The sequence below is a fragment of the Macaca fascicularis genome, chromosome 7 (genome assembly GCF_037993035.2).
Source record: "Macaca fascicularis isolate 582-1 chromosome 7, T2T-MFA8v1.1".
Classification (NCBI taxonomy): domain Eukaryota; kingdom Metazoa; phylum Chordata; class Mammalia; order Primates; family Cercopithecidae; genus Macaca; species Macaca fascicularis.
Window position 1 is genome coordinate 107,355,092 of NC_088381.1, and position 16,491 is coordinate 107,371,582.

Here is a 16,491-nt window from a genome sequence, read left to right on the forward strand (position 1 = left end):
CTTTTTGGCTAAGTGATTTTCTCTGTTAGTATGTTTGAATTCATTGCTTTTTCTTTTTAGTGAATCTATTGTATGTTTTTGTGCTGTGGTTATCATGTGTCTTTCAAAAAACATCTTATAGTAATAACAAGTTATTTTGAAGAGATGACAACTTATCTTTGATAAAAAGTATAAGAATGTAAACAAGCACACAAAAATTATATTCTTTAACTTTATCCCCTTACCCACTTTGACTTTTAGTTGTCTCAGCTTACACTTTTTATATTATCAATCTCTTAACAGATTGCTGTAGCTATTTTTATTTTTGATAGATTTGTCTTTGGGGCTTTATACTAGAGTTATGAGTGGATTGTACACCATCATTACAGTAACAGTATTCTGGTTTTGTTTCTTTACTTAATTTCCCTAGTGAGTTTCATACCTTGAAAAGTTTTCCTTTTGCACATTAGTGTTCTTTTTTTTTTTTTTTTAATCCAAATGGAAAAAATTCCTTTTGCATTTCTTGTAAGATGGGTCTGGTGTACCACAGTACAATCAAATTAGAACTCAGGATTAAGAAACTCACTCAAAACCGTACAACTACATGTAAACTGAACAACCTGCTCCTGAATGACTACTGGGTACATAACGAAATGAAGACAGAAATAAAGATGTTCTTTGAAACCAATGAGAACAAAGACACAACAGAATCTCTGTGACACATGTAAAGCAGTGTGTATAGGGAAATTTACAGCACTAAATGCCCACAAGAGAAAGCAGGAAAGATCTAAAATCGACACTGTAACATCACAATTAAAAAAATTAGAGAAGCAAGAGCAAACACATTCAAAAGCTAGCAGAAGGCAAGAAATAACTAAGATCAGAGCAGAACTCAAGGAGATAGAGACACAAAAAACCCTTCAAAAAATCAATGAATCCAGGAGCTGTTTTTTTGAAAATACCAACAAAATTGATAGCTGCTAGCAAGACTAATAAAGAAGAAAAGAGAGAAGAATCAAATAGGCGCAATAAAAAATGATAAAGGGGATATCACCACTGATCCCACAGAAATACAAACTACCATGAGAGAATACTATAAACACCTCTACGCAAATAAACTACAAAATCTAGAAGAAATGGATACTTTCCTGGACACATTACACCTTCCCAAGACTAAACCAGGAAGAAGTTGAATCCCTGAATAGACCAATAACAGGTTCTTATATTGAGGCAATAATTAATAGCCTACCAACCAAAAAAAGTCCTGGACCAGACGGATTCACAGCCCAATTCTACCAGAGGTACAAAGAGGAGCTGGTACCATTTTTTCTGAAAATAATCCAATCAATATAAAAAGAGGGAATTCTCCCTAACTCATTTTATGAGGCCAGCATCATCCTGTTACCAACCCTGGCAGAGACACAACAAAAAAAGAGAATTTTAGACCAATATCCCTGATGAACATTGATGCAAAAATCCTCAGTAAAATGCTGACAAACCAAATCCAGCAGCACATCAAAATGCTTATCCACCATGATCAAGTGGGCTTCATCCCTGGGATGCAAGGCTGGTTCAACATATGCAAATCAATAAATGTAATCCATCATATAAACAGAACCAAAGACAAAAACCACATGATTATCTCAATAGATGCAGAAAAGGCCTTTGACAAAATTCAACAGCCCTTCATGCTGAAAACTCTCAATAAACTAGGTATTGATGGGATGTATCTCAAAATAATAAGAGCTATTTATGACAAGCCCTCAGCCAATATCATACTGAATGGGCAAAAACTGGAAACATTCCCTTTGAAAACTGGCACAAAACAGGGATGCCCTCTCTCACCATTCTTATTCAACATAGTGTTGGAATTTCTGGCCAGGCAATCAAGGGGGAGAAAGAAATAAACGGTATTCAATTAATAAATTTTGAGGAAGTCAAATTGTCCCTGTTTGTAGATGACATGATTGTATATTTAGAAACCCCCATTGTCTCAGCCCAAAATCTCCTTAAGCTGATAAGCAACTTCAGCAAAGTCTCAGGATACAAAATAAATGTGCAAAAATCATAAGCATTCCTATACACCAATAACAGACAAACAGAGAACCAAGTCATGAGTGAACTCCCATTCACAATTGCTTCAAAGAGAATAAAACACCTAGGAATGCAGCTTACAAGGGATGTGAAGGACCTCTTCAAGGAGAACTACAAACCACTGCTCAACGAAATAAAAGAGGACACAAACAAATGGAAGAACATTCCATGCTCATGGATAGGAAGAATCAATATCATGAAAATGGCCATACTGCCCAAAGTAATTTATAGATTCAATGCCATCCCCATCAAGCTACCATTGACTTTCTTCACAGAATTGGAAAAAACTGCTTTAAAGTTCATATGGAACCAAAAAAGAGCCCGCATTGCCAAGACAATCCTAAGTCAAAAGAACAAAGCTGGAGGCATCACGCTACCTGACTTCAAATTATACTACAAGGCTACAGTAACCAAAACAGCATGGTACTGGTATCAAAACAGAGATATAGACTGGATTAAGAAAATGTGGCACAGGTATACCATGGAATACTATGCAGCCATAAAAAAGGATGAGTTCATGTCCTTTGTAGGGACATGTAGAAGCTGGAAACCATCATTTGGAGCAAACTACCACATTTGCTTTATGCAATCCTCTATTGGGGGCATCCAGGTTGAGTCCATGCCTTTGCTATTGTGAATAGCATGGTGATAAACATGCCAGTGTATGTATCATTTTGTTAGAATGATTATTTTCCTTTGGGTATATACTCAGTCATGTGATTGCTGGGTTGCCTAGTAGCTCTGTTTTAAGTTCTTTGAGAGATCTCCAAATTGCTTTTCACATTTGTTGAACTACAATAATTTACATGCCCAACAACAGTGTAGAAGCATTCTTTTTTCCCCCACAACTTTGCCATCATCTATTATGTTTTGACTTTTTAATATAGCCATTCTGACTGGTGAGATGGTATCTCATGATGGTTTTGCTTTGCATTTCTCTGATGATTAGTGATGGTGAGCATACAAGTGGCCAACAAATATATAAGAAAAGAGTAGCATCTTTAAATCTCTCTCTGCTTTGTCTTTACATTGCCTCTTTTTCTGTTGCTAGTCAGATCTTTCTCTTTCTCCCTCTTAAAAGTACACTTGTAATTGCATTTAGAGTTTTCCTGGATAATCCAGAATAAGCTTTGCATCTCAAGAACCTTAATCATTTATGCTAAGATCCTTTTTTCTTTGTGGATAACATTTATAGGTTCTAGATATTAGGACCTGATATTTTGGGGACTGCCATCAGCCTATCACAAGATAGGCTGACACAGCTTTCTAAGGAAAGATAAGGGGTAATTTGATTTTTGGCAATAACAGCCAACATTTTCATTTGAAATCTTCCCAATGGAACCTTTTAATAATGGAAAGAATGATTTGGTGTAACTTTCTGAATTGAGCTTAAAGCTGTGCTTGAAAGTTGTGCCCAATTAGCTATACGCACATCGTAAAATGATGCTTTTCAGACTTTTAACCCTTGGAAAATTAACGGGTTAAAGGGACATTCAAGTGTAATAGGCTATTATTCTACTTTCAAATGTTTTAACATGCTGGGATTATGTCCTCAGTACAAAAATTAATTCTAGGAAAAGCAACATGCTATCAAGCTATTCAGGTTCTTATTGATTATAGGAATTACAGTCCAACCAACAGATGATTAATATTGAGGAATGTTAGAGGAGTGACATTTACTTTAAGTAAAATTTTAATTGAATTATAATATACATACAGAAAAATGCAAAAAATCTTAATTGTGCAGTTTCATGAATTTTCACAAAGTGTATGAACCTATGTAAACAGCTCCTAGATTGGGAATATATTAGTAGTACCCTAAGAAGTTCTTCTTGTGCTCCCTTTCAACCACTATACCCCCTCTGACTTCAACTGCTACATTCATTTTCATTGGTGTATAATATTCTATTTTATGAATATACCATACTTTGTTTATCCATTCTCTTGGTGAATGACATTTTTTGTTTCCAGTTTCAGGATATTACAAATTGTACTTGTATGAACGTTTTGTTCATACTCTTTGGTACACATATGTATGGACATCTGTGACTATAAACCTAGAAATGAACATGCTGGGTCATAGGGTATGAGTGTGTACAGTTTTAGTGTGTACTGCCAAACAGCTACATAGACATTGTATCATTCTCAAGTGTCACCAGTAGTGTATGAGCATTCCTGTTGCTCCATAAACTCATAAATATTTACTGTTTTCAGTCTTTTAAATTTTAGCCAAAGTGGTAGGTGGGTGATATCACATTTGTGAACTTGATTTCCGTTTCTCTGATGACAGATGAGATTGAATACTTTTTCATATCCATATAGATTATTTAGATTTCTTCCGTGAAGTGCCAGTTGAGTCATTTGCTCTTTTTTTTTTCTATTGGGCTGTTTTCTTCTTTTTTAAAAAACGTGCTTTGTGGTTGATGCAAGTTCTTTGTTGGATATATGTATTGCTAATATCTTCCTACTCTGTAACTTGCCTTTTCATTTTATTAGTTGTGTCTTTTGGTTATCAAAAGTTCTTAATTTTATTGTATTTCAATTTATCAATCTTTTATTTCATGAGTAACACATTTGTGTCTTATTTAAGAACCTTTGCTTACTCCAAGGTCATAAGATTGTTTTGCAGATTTATCGTCTAGAAGCTTTATTTTAAACTTTCACATTCAGCTTTATAATTCATCTGGAATTGATTTTGCACAGGGTGTGAAGTAAGGAGAAGTTTTGATTTTCTATATGGGTATGGAAACATTCATATATATATACATGATAGTGTTATCATATTCATAAATTGAGGGACCATTTGCGTGTGAGTTAGTTTTGTTTTAAACATTTGTTGAGTAACTAGTAAGTGCCAGGAGTTGTGTTTAGTACTGAGAATACGGATATAAATAATAGAGATTATTTTTTCTGAAGATAGTGTTGGTCGAATGGGTCGAAGATAATAAGTTGAATGATGATGAAAATGTGGTAATCATATAAAGAACTATATTTGGTGAGGGAAAGCAATGTATTCTTTGTTAGGAGATGAGGAAATCTGTCCTAGAGAAGGCAGCGTTTGAGCTGGGTCTTGAAAAATGAATAGGAATTTGATAAATGCATTCCATGTAGAGAGAAAAATACATGAAAAGACATAGGATTGTCAAAGGACAGGTGTGTTCATCAAATAATGAGAGGTTCACTATTTGAAGGAGCAGTGTGCAAGAAGGTAAGAGGGAGAAGGAAAAGGGAGGAAACTAGAAGATTGTAAACCATGAGGACTGCATGTGTAAAATTAGGTAATTATAAAAAACATGGCTTATTTGTCAAATGGTGAGAAATTCAATATGACTAGAAGATAGTGTTTGCATGGGAAAGAAGTGAGAGAGGAGGACTAGGGGAGGAATGAGGAGCGAATGGAGACGAGTGTGAGAGTTGGGTTGGATCTTATTGAGGAGAGCTTTCAAACAGGAAGCAGCATAATCAGATTTGATTTTTAGGAAGATGACCTTTTAGGAACTTGGAGGATAGATTAGTAGGGGGCAGATTGGAAGATGGAAATATGGTAAAAGATATGAGGCTTGGCCAAGATGTGGCAGTGGTGATGGTGCCAGATGTGGAGCTAGGAAAGAGGTCTTGGTCACTATGAAAGGTGAGGAATCAACAGGTGTGACAGATGGCTCCGGAGTTTACAGTTTAAGAGACTGAATAAATGGCCTGCCATTAACTGATACAAGAAATATTATAAGGAGGAGGTTTGGTGGTAACAAATAATTAAGATATGAACTTATTAGGTTTCAGATGCTAGTGGAATAAGTATTTGGAGATATTCAGGAAGAGTTGAGAATATGTGTGCAGAATGCAACAAAGAGATCAGGTCCATGAATATATATTGGACAATCACCAGCACATAGAAGATAGTTAAAGCTTTTAACATTTTTAGTTGTGAAAAAGTCTAAATATAAGTTTGAATATTGTCTACTTTAGATCATGACTATCGTAGTAGACAGAATAATTCTGAGCCCTAAGATTCCCTCCTCATGGTGTGCATGCCCTGTGTCATCCTCTGGACTTGAAGGTAGATGGATCTGTGAATAGGATGGGTTATCACTCCAATGATTAGGTTACTAATCAGTAGACTTTTACTTAATTAAAAAGAGATTATCCCAGGCATGGCCTGATTTATTCAGGTAAACCCTTAAAAGTGACTGAGTCTTTCCAGAAAAAGTCTTTCCTACCAGCCTTGAAAAAGGAAGGTGCCATGTTTTCAAAGAGGGCCACATGGCTAGGACCTGAGGATGGCTTTTAGGAGTGAAGAGTGATCTCTGACTGACAGCTAGCAATATAACAGGGTCTTCACTTGTAAAACTGCAAGTAGTAAATTCTCCCAACAACCAGAGAGTTTGGAAAAGGATCACAAGGATGAGAAAGCATCCCTGGCTGACAGCTTGATTTTAGCCTGGTGAGATCCTGAGCAGACGATCCAGATAACACATAGCTGGACACCTGATTTACAGAAACTGTTGGATAATAAGTTTGTGTTGTTTGAAGTTTGTAGTAATTTGTAATGCAGCAATAGAAAGCAAAACGTTAAATTCCTAACTATAAAAAATTACTTTATCTCTGCCTTATTTCCCTTCTCATTATATTAATGTTAGTCCTTCAAATGGTTAATTTTATTTGTTTAACGTTTTCTGCTTCTATTTATTGTACTTTCAAACTTATGTCAGTGTCGTGATTCCTGTTAATGTGACAGGATATTAGCAATTCTACTCTTCCTTCTTCCTAGTTGCTACCTTTCACCTGGTGTGAGACTGCTGGTGAGAGAAACCTGGCTCATATTTAGGGCATCTGAGGACATGCAGTTGTACAACTAATGAAACGATTGTGTAATAAAAATGCAGTGCACCTGCTCAGAGTGAATTCTTATTAGGTAGAAGTCCATAAACTATATGAGGTAATTGAAACAGGATGCATGCTTTATTTGCTAGTTGATAAAACTCAGCCGAGCCTTTCAGCGATGCTCTACCCTGCCTTGAAACCATCACTTGAGATGATCAGGGAAGACAAGTAAAAGCTGCCAGGAAAAGGCTAAAAAAGGCTAAGGGAAATTAAGTATAGAAACTCTGTTTAGGCAGCTCAGAGATAATTTAAGTTTATCTGATGTCAAGAGACTTAGTGAAGTTTAATTTAATGCTAGGAAGATAAGCAACAGCTCCATTAATTGGGAACTACCAGCATCAGATTTCCTGATCCTCTTCAATCTGCTTGTATCATTTGCTGTTAAAGAAGCCACATTTTACAGGGATCTTTGGAAGCATGCTAACAATGTCTTGCAATACCACCTTCCATGTATTCCAAGTTACTACCATTAAATTTGGTCTTTTCTATGACCAAAATTGTGTGTTTTGGGTTTCGTTTTAGGTTGACTCTAAAGGTTGAAAAACCATAAACAGCATTTCTTTTCTTTTCTTTTTTTTTTTTTGAGACAGAGTACTGTGTCGCCCAGGCTGGAGTGCAGTGGCATGATCTCAGCTCACTGCAACCTCAGTCTGCTGGACTCAAGCGATCCTCATGCTTCCAGCCTCCTGAGTAGTTGGTGTCATGCGCATCCGTGTGAAGAGACCACCAAACAGGCTTTGTGTGAGCAATAAAGCTTTTTAATCACCTGGGTGCAGGTGGGCTGAGTCGAAAAAGAGAGTCAGCGAAGGGAGATAAGGGTGGGGCCATTTTATAGGATTTGGGTAGATAAAGGAAAATTACAGTCAGAGGGGATTTGTTCTCTGGCAGACAGGAATGGGGATCGCAAGGTGCTCAGTGGGGGAGCTTTCTGAGCCAGGATGAGCCAGGATGAGCCAGGAGAAGGACTTTCACAAGGTAATATCATCAGTTAAGGCAAGGACTGGCCATTTTCACTTCTTTTGTGGTGAAATGTCATCAGTTAAGGCAGGGACGGGCCATTTTCACTTCTTTTCTGGTGGAATGTCATCAGTTAAGGCAGGGCAGGGACTTTTCACTTCTTTTGTGATTCTTCAGTTACTTCAGACCATCTGGGCCTATAGGGGCAAGTCACAGGGGATGTAATGGCTTGGCTTGGGCTCAGAGGCCTAACAGTTGGGATTATAGGTGTGTGCCACTATGCCTGGCTAAATTTTGTATTTTTTAAAAATAGACATGGGGTTTCACCATGTTGGCCAGGTTCATCTTGACTCCTTACCTCAAGTGATCTGCCCACCTTGGCCTCCCAAAGTGCTGGCATTACAGGCATGAGCCACCACGCCTGGCCCATAAACGGCATTTCTAATGTTATGACTGTATCATTGTTTTTGAGTTGCAAGTAGAATAAACCAATTTTAGATAAGCAAAAGGAATTATTTTTTGGTGGGGGATGGAGGGTGGGTCTCAGATTCCCTGGAATGGATGGAAAGTTTAGCGAACCAGGCTCAGAAACAGGGTGCTATCACTATAGTAAATTTGTGGTCGATTTAAGTCCTAGGGTGGGGAGCTTGATAGGTTCCACCTACAGCCATAGGAGGAATGGGAGGATAGGTAGAGGAAGAATCTATCTCTCAGAAAGACTCTTTAGGATTTTATAGATGTCTTTCAAGGGTTGGGGGCCGGACATCTTGAGTACAGTTCCACTAGGAATGTACTCTGTGAAAGGGAAAGACTTACTCAAAGTTAACGGATGAATTGTTAGGAAGCATGCTTGGATGTCAGGAAGTGAAAAAAAAAATATATGCTGAGGATCACATGCTGTCTAACATTAACAAGCCTGAGTAGAATCTAGGTTTTTTCAGGGCCGTAAAAGGTTAAAAAGGGATAGGGGAGGAAGGAGGGACATCATCAAACACTGAAGCGATACTGAAAAAGTCATGTCACCATTCACTAAGCAAGATCAGAAAACCACCTAAAAGGATACATCTGGGAGTTTAGACTTTTCTGCTTTAAAATGGTTATAGTCCAAATAGTGAAGAGAGATGGGAGAGTATTTTGAAGTATTTCTGCCTGGCTAGAGTTTTTTCTATCTTATTTGGTTAATTTCAGATTCAGTGTCTAGAATATTACTAAAATATTATTTCTCTTAACTTGTGACTACATAGTCAATACGGTCTATCTCTGATGAAATAAAATATGAGACTTACTCTGTTTTATTCTCCAATTGCTCTCTGACTGGAAACTATGAATAGGGTAGATTGCTCTCATTATTTTTAACCATACTGTTTTTCTTAACTTTGTTGTAGTGCTTTATTTTAGGGTTGCAGAAAGAGCTATTTGGATTCTGAAATCCTCAAGTTAACAAATGTATATGAAATGACTTTCTGAATTTCTAAGAGCTTTTTTTTTTTTGAATTAGGTCTTCACTGGGATGATTAAAGTTGATAATTGGGAACTGTCTTGATACTTCAGTAAGAACATCCTCTTGCCTCACTTAACATGAAAGTGGACTTCTTGGCTGTAACTTGAATAGCAGTATTTCTCCTTCCCTTCATTTAGCTAGTCAGGTCTTTGGCATAAGGTTCCTTAGAAGGAAGGTGGATACTGAAGATAGGGAGGCCTTCTTTCAGATTTTGTGAACATCCAATGGGGATGTGGTTGTGTTATAAGCCTGAAAATTGTTTACAGAAGGCTAATGTGATTGACTTCTCTATTATCACTTTAAAAAATAATTATGTGGTCAACTGCTATTTGAAAAAAGAAAATATTCTCAAATTAGATTTTTATTCCCATTTAAAAATAGAAATGTTTCATAATTGCTCAAGAAAAATAAAGCCTTTATGATTTCTTTAGGCATATGCAAAGCTAGAGGCAAAAGACTGAATAGTTTTATCTAATTGTGCTCATTTAAAAATAAGTAAAAGTTTAGTAAACTAATATCTAACTTTATTTTAATGTTCTACGTTTTACAGCTTTATAATTCAATTTATAGTGCCTATGTAGAAATTTGTTTCAGTGATTTTGGGGGGAAAAGTAGAAGTTATTTTGGAGATGGAATAAGAGAACCCATTCCTTCTTTAGCTGTCCTCTCTTACTTTTGTGACTTTTTTCTTCCTGAGACAATTTTTCTTTTCTCTTTAGAGAAACATGAAGGTCATCCTTAGTTTCTGTTTCTGCCTTATCTCCCACCATGATCAACTGCCTCATAAATATGTCAAATATCTCTGGAATCCATTCCATTCTTTCCATTCCCACTGCCCAAGTTCAGACTTACACGATCTCTTTTGGTGACAACTATGACAGTTTCCAGGCTCAGCTTCCTCCATCTCAATCCACATTTTCTTTCTTTTTCTCTCTCTCTCTCTCTTTTTTTTTTTTTTTTTTGAGACAGAGTCTTTCTCTGTCACCCAGGCTGGACTGCAGTGGCGCCATCTTGGCTCACTGCAACCTCTGCCTCCCAGGTCCAAGCGGCAATCCACATTTTCCATTGGTATCAGAGTTTTTATTAAAAAATGCAAAATGTGTTTGCTTAAAACACTTCAGCAATTCCATCTCAATTGTGGAATGAAACCCAAACTGAGTTTGGAACATGAAGCCCTCTATGATACATCTCCTGTGCTCTTTTCTGTCTTTCTCACTGACCGCTTCTACCCACATATATTCCAGCAATACTGCACCGTTCGTAGTTTTCTGAATACTTGCTTCTCTTTAAAACCTTTATGCCTTTTCCTGTTTCTCTGATGTAATATACCCCATCCTCCATTGTTCCCCTAGCACACTCTTGTTGAGGCATTCCTTCTCTTTGATGCCTTCTGATGCTCCCAGCAAAATCAGTCACCCTCTATTGTATTACCTTTGCATATATTGTATTCTCCCTCTATTGTGTTACCTTCGTATTTGCTTTTTGTTTAGAACTGACTACTATTTTATAATTATTCATTTACTGCTCTGTTTTCCTATTTGCCTCTCAGTTTCTTGAAAGTAGAGGCTCCGGCCTAGCAGCTAGCTCCAGACTTACCATGAATTAGGTGGGAATAACTGTAGATTTTTAAGGATATATACTGGCACTCATTTTCTAATAATAAAGCTGTCATTTTTGTTCCTGGAACCAAGCCGGGTCCAGCTGTGTTTTCTTGAGGCCCAATAACGAGAAGCAGACAAACTAGGAAAGAAGGGAATTTATTGCTGTAACCGGATACAGGGAGAAGGCCAGAGCTAATTCCACCAGACCAACTCAAAGTATTACAATTTTCCTAGAGCTTATATAGGCTGGGGCTATGTGCCTACATGCAGTATAGCATTCGCCTAAGTCTATTGGTTACTAATTTTGTTTCAACTAGAAGGTCAAAGGCAAAAATGCTTGCTAAGTCCAATTAAGCCGTGAGGGTCCCAGTACCTTCAAGGCCTGTCTACTTTAGTACCAGAGTGATTATTTCTATTTTATCTCCCTTACAACTTGGTCTGAAGAGCTGCCTTAGACTCTCCAATGAGTCTATTCAAACAGCTGCTTCTGTTACCTTGATTCATTTCAGATTTCATCGACCTGGGATGGGTCCTGGCACTAGGAGTGGAAGACTGTCTCTATTATTTTGGCTTGTTCCAGGTTAGGGAGAAGCCCATGCAAGGCACTGAGTGACCATATGTTTCATTTCTAGCTTTGATGTCTGGGTACTGATTTCCCTAGGTTTGACTATTTGCTCAATGTTAAGGCAGTGCTGTGGAAATATGTCTGTGTAACTGGAGTGCTATCCAGGCCTGTCTGTGTGATTGTCAGGGAGAATTGGCCTGCCACAATTTTTTTCTCCAGTGTCAGTTACTGTGCTGGCTTCTTTAAATTTTTTGTTTCTAATCTGTAGAACAAATACTTGCAGAAAAAGCTAAAACACTTGCATTTAACAAGTGAAAACATTGAAGCTAAATTATTAAGTAATTTTCCTAAAATTACACTGTTATTAAGGGGGCAGGGCCAAAAAAAAAAATCTAAGTTAAATTCATTTGATTTCCAAATCCATGTTTTCTCTATATCATGGTTCCTTCCCCACTCCTTGGTGTTGATGAACTAGGAATATAAATCATTTTGACTCCTAATTCTTTATATATAACAACACACTGTGTAAATGTACAACACTGATTATCGTATACTAAACATATTTGTAATCTATTGCTGTGTAACAAATTAATTCCAAATTCAATCTTATCTTACAATCCTGAAAGTCGGGAATCTGGGCACAGTTTAGCTGGGTGCTTGAGGCCTCTCATAAGATTTCAGTCAAACTGTTGGCCAGGCTGCAGGCTCACTGCCAAGCTCACTCATGTGATTGTTGGCAGGATTCAGTTCTCATAGGCTTTTGGATCGAGGGCCTCAGTTCCTCACTGGCTATTGGCTGGAAGCCTCTCTCAATTCCTTGCCAATTGGGTCGCTCTCGAGGACAGCCCTCGTCAGACAGCTGGTTTTCCTCAGAATGAGCGAGAGAGGAAGAGAGAGTGAGTATCCATGACAGAAGCTACAGTCTTTATAATGTAATCTTGGAAGTGACGTCACATTACTACACAATAGAATCCATATTCTATTCATTAGAAGTCAGTCAGTAGTTCAGGCTACAATCAAAGGGAGGGGATTACAGAGGGATGTTAGTGCTAAGACTTAGGGATCATTGGGACTTAGAGGCTGCCAACTGCACAAGATAATGAAAGCGTTCACTCTTAAGGGCAGAAGACAATATCATAGAAAGATGTATTCAAAGCTTTTCTAGAATAACATAATGTTGGGTTTACCATATTGTATGTAAGACAGCTACATATATAAATATATATATATATATATATAAAAATATAAATTCTGTTAGAACTGTTTAATATGGCTATATTCTGCATGTGGTCAAATTATAGCAATAGACCTACTTTTATATTCACTGTTATCTATATGAAACAATCAGACAGTTCTATGTCTCTTCTAATGCTCACTTAAAACACAAAAGATGTTGATAAGCAAATGCAATGGAGTGGCTCAAGTGGACTTTCTTTAGGGATTTTGTTTTTTAAAGGTGGTATTTTTTCATACCATTAAAAGGCTGGGTACATCTAGAGAATTACAATGAGCAGATCAGGAAGTTGTAGAATAATTTTGTAGATTTTAAAATGAGGACTACACACTGAATATAATATGTCATCTATATAAATTTATACTACTACCTGATATATTTTGACAGTGATTGATAAAGTCTAAAATTGTATTCATTGGTAAATATATTTTATAGGTTTATAAGGAACACAGGGATAGATGGATTGTTCTTACATATGCTAATGCTGAGGGCATGAGTAAAATAAAAACTTTGATGATCTGAAAATTAAATTATTTTAGGCCAAGAATGGTGGCTCATGCCTGTAATCCCAGCACTTTGGGAGGCCAAGGCAGGTGGATCACTGGAGGTCAGGAGTTTGAGACCAGCCTGGCCAACATGCTGAAACCCCGTCTCTACTAAAAATACAAAAATTAGCCAGGCGTGGTAGCATATGCATGTAATCCCAGCTACTTAGGAGGCTGAGGCGGGAGGATCACTTGAACTTGGGAGGCAGAGGTTGCAGTGAGCCAAGATCGCACCACTGCACTCCAGCCTGGGTGACAGAGCTAGACTCTGTCTCAAAAAAAAAAAAAAAAAAAAAAAGGAAATAAAATTAGATTAGTTTAAAGCTGGTGATTAAAACACAAAGTAATAAATAGTTGGATCCAGTGTATTTTTCCCTGAAGTTTTACCTTTATTTTAGACATGTGAGCTTAAAGGAGGAAAACAAGGAGAGATAGGCATGTAGTGTAGTGGTTAGAAACATAGACACAGGGGTTTGCAGCCTAGCTTTCATACTTTTGTCATGTGGCTTTGAGTAAGTTACTTAATTTCTCTGTGGCTCATCTTAAAATGGGAATAACTGTGTATGGTTGTTATGATTAAATTTATTCATATGTCAAATGTGCTTAGAAGAGTGCCTTGTATATTATAAGCCTAATGTAACTAACTATTTGTGCTGCTGCTGCTGATTACTATTATGTTCTATTGTTCTGTATACCCCAGCAGACTATAGTGTCTGTTCATCCTTAGCCGTTTGTCTGCCAAGTAATATTTTCTTCTTTGTTCACACTAGAGACCTAGATTACCTCAGGGATGAATATATTTAATTCAAAATGCCTTTGATAATAATGCTAAGCACTAAAATTACCCAAATTATATTTTTTAGAGTGATAAATGTCAGCTCAAAGTGTTATTCATTTTATTGTTTATTTAGTATGAACTTTGCATATGTAGGTAGTAGAGGTTCATTTATAACATCTGATAACTTCCAGCAAATCAAAGGACCTGATTCAATGGTAAAATACTTTGAATAAGAAACTCTAAATTTTTAGTATGCTGAACATTTTTTAGCTCCTAATTTAGAAAAATTAGAACAGCTGTCCTCAACATTGGATTTGTGGGTGTATTAGTTTTCTAGACCTGCTGTAAGAAAATGCTAGAGGCTGAGTGGCATAAACAACAGAAATTAATTTTCTCATAGTTCTGGAGGCTAAAAGTCCAAGATCAAGGTGTTGCCAGGTTTAGTTTTCCTGAGGCCTGTCTCCTTAGCTTGCAGGTGGCTGCCTTTTCATGGTGTCCTCAGGGTGGCCTTTCCTCATGTGCTTCCCTGGTGTCTTTTCCTTTTATAAGGACATCAGTCATATCAGATTACAGGCGCCACCCTAAAGGCCTCATTTTAACCACTTTTAAAAAGACTATCTTCAAATATGGTTACATTCTGAGGTACTGGGGGTTGGGATTACAACATATGAATTTTAGGGGGATGCAATTAAACTCATAAAAGTGAGTATGCCATCAGGAAGTAAAGTCTCAAAAATGACTGCTATTTAAAACATAAATTTTACGGTCAGAACATTAATTTGCTACCAAGAATGAGTTAATGAAATAATTACTTTAGCTGATTTCACCATATTCATGAAATTTAAATAACACATTTTATATACTAGTCATATAAAGAAAGTTAATAGTAATTCATTATTTTATTTTCCAAGTATTTATTGTATACCTTCTATGAGTCAGTCTGAAGATCTTCTTAAGTGTTTCTTGTGATTCAGGTCTGCTAGCAACAAACTCTCTTAGTTTTTGTGTATGACACTGCTTTTATTTCACCTTTAGTTTTGAAAAATGGTTTTACTGGATATAGGATTCTTGATTGAGAGATTATTTTTAATTTCAGTACTTTGCATCATTCCATTGCTTTCTGTCCTAATTGTTTATGATGCAAAGTCAGCTGTTAATCTTACTGTGACTCCCTTGAATGTAATCAGTCATTTTTCTCTTGTGATTTTTAAGACTTTCTCTTTGATTTTGTCTTTTAACATTTTTTGCTGTGATATGTCTGAGGGTGGATATTTTTGTGTTTATCCTGCTTGGAGTTTGTTGACTATTTTGATTGTGGAAATTTGTGTTTTTCATCAAATTTGGTAAGTTTTTAGCAATATTTCTTTGAATTTTTTTCTGTTCTTTCTCTCTCTTCTCTCTTTTTGGTTCTTCCAGTATGTGTTTGTTGATGGGCTTAATGGTATTCCACATTTCTCTTTGGCTTTGTTCATTTTTCTTCATTTTTTTTTTCTTTCTGGCATAATATTTCCAGAGCATATAATCTCTATTAATCTGTCTTCAAATTTACAGATTATTTTATCTGTCAACTTAAATTTACTTTTTGGCCCCTCTAGTTAATTTTTTATTTCAGTGGTTTTCAACTCTAGAATTTCCATTAAAAATAATTTCTGCCTGTTTGTTGGTATTATCTATTTGATAAATCACTGTTATCATACATTAAAAAATCCTTTGAACATGGTTTCCTTTAGTTCTTTTCATATATTTATAATGGGTGCTTTAGAAATATTTGCCTGCTAAGTCCAATATCTGGGCCCTTCAAAGACAGTTTCTATTGCCTCCAATTTTTTTTTTGTTTGGTCACACTTTCTCTCTTTCTTTGCATGTCCCATAATTTTTTCTTGAAAAATTGGACATTTAAGGTACTGTATTGTGACAACTCTGGACACTATCTCTGTCTTTTACTTCCTAAGAATTATTGTGGTTGTTTCTTTGGTCATTTATTTGCTTGGTGACTTCTCTGGACTAATTTTATGACACATATTTTCTTTGCAGCATGAAGTCTCTAATGTTACTGTTCAGATTTTTGTTTGGTTTTTATCTTTTAGCCTGCCTCTTTAGGGGATGCCTCTGTCTCTTCATAAAACCGTAATTAGCCAAAGACATGTATGTGGCTACTATAACAGTGCAGGTAGTTTACAATTTGGTCCTGGCATTCAGCCGTTGACTAGTAGCTTAGAGGTTCTCTCTCTGGTTGCTTCTGAGAGGGCATAGTCTTTGACAGGCACAGTTTTTCAAATCACCAGGGATGAGTGTGATTATATTTTTCAGTTTGATTTCTTAGGAGTCACCAATAGGTCAGTATAACTTATTCAGT

At 36.6% G+C, this 16,491-nt stretch overlaps 1 long non-coding RNA gene across 3 annotated transcripts in view; it reads left to right on the forward strand.

The window, feature by feature from the left end:
- The window catches only part of LOC135971966 (uncharacterized), a 383,403-nt gene that overhangs the window by 81,308 nt on the left and 285,604 nt on the right, over positions 1 to 16,491 (forward strand). For 2 of the 3 annotated variants that reach the window (XR_010588446.2, XR_012415746.1), the window contains exon 2: positions 7,545 to 7,695. The exons of the other annotated variant lie outside the window; for it this stretch is intronic. This is a non-coding gene — a long non-coding RNA (uncharacterized lncRNA). The remainder of the gene's footprint in view (positions 1 to 7,544; positions 7,696 to 16,491) is intronic. 3 annotated transcript variants of the gene reach the window in all.